We start from the raw sequence: 4,514 nt of genomic DNA, 5'->3' as shown, positions 1-4,514 counted from the left end.
CACAACTTCCATAACTACCACCACACAACTGCAGCAGATTATCAAGTTTCTGTGCTGAGGGTGGGCGTGTGAGGCGCAGGGAAAAGCGAGTCACGACGAGGTGCACGTGAACACACACACACACACACACACACACACACACACACACACACACACACATAATAACTATTTTTTCCTCATTGTTCCGAACTTGCGAAATAAAGGATATCATATGTCGGATGTCATTCAAATGTCTTGTGAGCTGATTTTACCTCCCGATATGTCAAGTTTTGGACACCGTGTGAACTGATCCATTCAAAGGTAGAGGAGCGTGAGACGTGACTCGAGCACGGTAAATAATTAGTAGTTTGTCTTCCGTCAGGGGGCTTCGTGGTGCAGTGGTTAGCACACTCGGCTCATAAACGAGAGAGCCCGGGTTCGATTTCCGGGCGGAGTGGAAAAATTTGGGAACAGATCCCAGGAGACGGGACACAACCCCCGATTAATACCTGGTACCCATTCACTGCTGGGTGGACAGGGGCGTAGGGTATCGGAAAAGCCGCCCAAATTTTTCCACTCCGCCCGGGAATCGAACCCGGGCTCTCTCGGTTGTGAGCCGAGTGTGCTAACCGCTGCACCACGAAGAATGCAAAACTCATGAAAACAAGTAAAACTGAGGTGAAATTTACTCTACTTAAAAAATAAACTTCTTTTATATATTTTATAAGCCTTTGAAGCCATGATTAAAAGTAGCTTGTAGCGAGGGCAATATTAATGATATAGATAGAAATCTGAAACGCGGAAAAGGTACAGGACTGATTAACTTGAATAACATTTTAATGCTAAGTTTTCTTTGTTTTCCAGAGTGTTTCGGTGTTTGTGGAGTGTTTGTTGTCACGTCCTTGAGGAGCAACGCAACAAGCGCAGGGTATGTTCGTGTTTGAGTGTTTTTATTGAGTTGTAGTGGACAGGGTTTGGGCCAAGCACATGTCGCCCTGTCTCCATCTGTTTTTGTCCAACTTTGCGCTAAATTCATGAATGTTTTTTGCTCTGATTATCTCCACACTGTGTGTATGGGTTTTTTTTTTTTTTTTGTGTGTGTGTGTGTCTGTTCTGTGTGTGAGATTTTTTTATATCTTTTGTTAATTTATTTTTGCTTTATATTCATCTTTTAGGAATAATTTTTGAACTCAATATTTTGTGAGAGAATTTTCGTGTGTATCATATTTTTTCGGGTGCGTTAAAATTATGCGCGCGCGCGTGTGTGTGTGTGTGTGTGTGTGTGTGTGTGTGTGTGTGTGTGTGTGTGTGAATACCAGTTTAAATGCACACAGGTGTACACTGTAAACACGGGTGTCGTGTTCACATCTGCTCGTCGCCGCGTCTCGTGACGGGCGACGCACGTGGTGAGGCGTCGCGGGTGTGTGACGTCAGGGCTCGGCTGGGCGGGCGGAAAGGGAGAGTATCGAGGTGTGTGGTTGTCATGTGTGTGTGAGGGACAGGGGGTGTAGAGATGATGGGGTGGAAAGGTAGAGGCAGGGGGGCACGGTGTATAGGTGAGGGCGATGATGCAGGGCGGGGCGGGCGGCTGAAGGGTAGGGGAGCGGCGGGAAGGGTAGGGGTGCGGCGGGAAGGGGGGCGTGGTGGCCTCGCCCTACCAGCGGCAGCAGCAGCAGCGCCGTGAGGAGGCGACCACGTGTCTCGCCGCGACTTTCTCCTAAACAGACGCACGTACACACACACACACACACACACACACACACACACACACACACACACACACACACACACACACACACACACACACACACACGCACACACAGCTCCGTAGTACAGTGGTTAGCACGCTCGCCTGTAGCTTAGCTTACCCCTCCCCAAATAAAAAAATGTTGTGACAAGTCATCATCAAGAAGATGAGTAAATTTAGCTATACAACAACATGTATGGTGAAATGCAGTGTGTTTTGCATTTCTCATGGTTAGTCATTCTTCTCCCCTCCCCCCAAAATTATATTTCTGGCTGCGCCCCTGACGCTCGCCTCAAAACCGAGTTCTCCCAGGTTCAGTTCTCGGGTGGAGTTTAGACATTGGCTATCTCCTTTAATCCGTGCCCCTGTCCACCCAGCAATGAATGGGTAGCGGGTGCCAGTCGGGGTTTGTGTCCCGCCTTCCGGGTGCGATTGGATGTGGGGTTCCAGCCATACACAAAGATCTACCACTTGTGAGTGTAAAGCTCATTCAGGGAGAGCACAGCCTGGCGATCTCGAGTCAAGCGCGTGGTCAGACCCTGGTGAATTGCTCACACACACACACACACACACACACACACACACGCACACAAACAAACAAACAAACAAACAAACAAACACACACACACACACACACACACACACACACACACACACACACACACACACACACACACACACACACACACACACACACACACACACACACTCGATATTTTGTTGTCAGCCACACTGACCCAGTTCGGCAAGAAAGTTCCTGTTGCTACCGTTTTTGTTACGCCCGGGAACATATCTACCCCTTGCCCCTCCAGCACTAGGCCCATGTGCCCCTATTCCCCGTATTTCCCCTCCTCCCCCACCCCCTTGCCCCCTCCCCTCCCCCACACTAGTCACCAAGTGGGTTACATGTTTTTCCCTTGGGGGCAGGCTCCCAGGGCCGCCCGACCGTCCGTCTTATGGAAAACAATCGAGAAAAAAGTTCTGGCACAAACCCGTGCCGCGCCGGGGGATGGAGGGTGCCCATGAACACACACACACACACACACACACACACACACACACACACACACACACACAAAGCAATATCATGATCAACTCTTTCATCAGTATCTTTCGCGTCGAGTCGTACAATAATCAATATCAGCAAGTTGAAAGGTGTGTCTGACTTCTGTAAATATGTATGCATGTATGTATGTTTGTGTTTGTGTGTGTGTGTGTGTGTGTGTGTGTGTGTGTGTGTGTGTGTCTGCCTGTCTGTCTGTGTGTGTCACCTACCGTTGGGATAACAAAACCAAGCTTGAGCGCTCGCACACACACACACACACACACACACACACACACACACACACACACACACACACACACACAGATGCAGGCGATGAGAGGGAAAAGCATGCTATAGGAAAGGGAGAGTAGATGGAGTGGAAGCAGACCAGACGAGGAGGGTGATAAGAGAGGGGAGAGGAGGGACAGGAGTGAGTGGGATAAACAGTAATAGAGAATGTTCATGATGCACTGAAATCGGCTTGCTATAAACTAACCCAAACAATTTTATATATTTTTTTCGTTTCACCTATGGCTCCGGTAGGCTTTCATGGTGGGGCCTGGAGGTCGGCTCCATCCCATTTACGGCGCAGGCAAGTGTATATAGTGATGCCATTTTGTTTGGCTCATGCGGACCCTCGGAGCTCACCCTTGATCCTCTTAGGTGAAAATCTAAAGTCTGGGTTGATAGGTGGTGTCCGTGTGGGTAGTCTTAGGGGGCCTTAGCATGTGGGTAGTCTTAGGCCACTCGGAGATGACTGAAAATTTGGCAGCTTATTTGTAGCGGCGGGCGGGACGCAAAACTCCTTCCTCTTGGACGCCGCAACCGCACCCTGACCACTCAGCCACCACTGACACTATAAGCTGGCTTACATAAGATTGCTATATGATTTTAGCCATTGAAATCGAGGATACCTAAAACTCTGACAAAATTGCAAAACTATAAAATGCTATCTACATGGGGACAGGTTGTTGTGTGTTTACTATGGGGACAAGTTGGTGTGTGTTTACTATGGGGACAGGTTGTTTGTTTACTGTGGGGACAAGTTGTTTGCTATGGAGACAGATTGTTGTGTGTTTATCTCTCTGTATTTTGATGTTCGAACCATCTCTCTCTCTCTCTCTCTCTCTCTCTCTCTCTCTCTCTCTCTCTCTCTCTCTCTCTCTCTCTCTCTCTCTCTCTCTCTCTCTCTCTCTCTCTCTCTCTCTCTCTCTCTGTGTGTGTGTGTGTGTGTGTGTGAGAGTGAGTGCGTGCGTGCGTGTGTGCCTCCGTGGTGGTCGTGGCGTAGTGTGGCGTGGAGTGCCTCGCGGCCGTCATTGTTGAGGCGAGAAAGTAAGCCACGAAGAAAGTCGTGCCACAAACGTGTCCCAGAGTCACGAGATGCCGACTCGCCTCGCTCCCCGCCCCGCCCCGCCCCGCCCCCGTCACCTACATCCCTCCTGTCCCCCCTTCGCCTCCCCTCCCCTCCCCTCCCCTCCACCCCGCAGCATCTCGTGACCCAAAAAGGAGGGAAAGAGAAAGGAGCCGCACAAAAACAGTCGCCTTCTTTTCTTGTTTGCGGCTTTATTATATTTTAAGAAAAGCCTCCTTGTGTAAGCACCAGCGATTATCTGACTTCTTTGTCGCTGAGTCTCCCTCGACCTCCTCCTTCTCCTCCTCCTCCTCCTCTTGCTTCTCTTCGTTTTCTTTGTTCTCATATTTCCTCTCTTCCTCCTTCTACTTATCCTTAGTATTTACACACGA

The sequence above is a fragment of the Eriocheir sinensis genome, chromosome 51 (assembly GCF_024679095.1).
Source record: "Eriocheir sinensis breed Jianghai 21 chromosome 51, ASM2467909v1, whole genome shotgun sequence".
NCBI classification, from domain to species: Eukaryota; Metazoa; Arthropoda; class Malacostraca; order Decapoda; family Varunidae; genus Eriocheir; species Eriocheir sinensis.
This window is presented reverse-complemented; position numbering follows the sequence as displayed.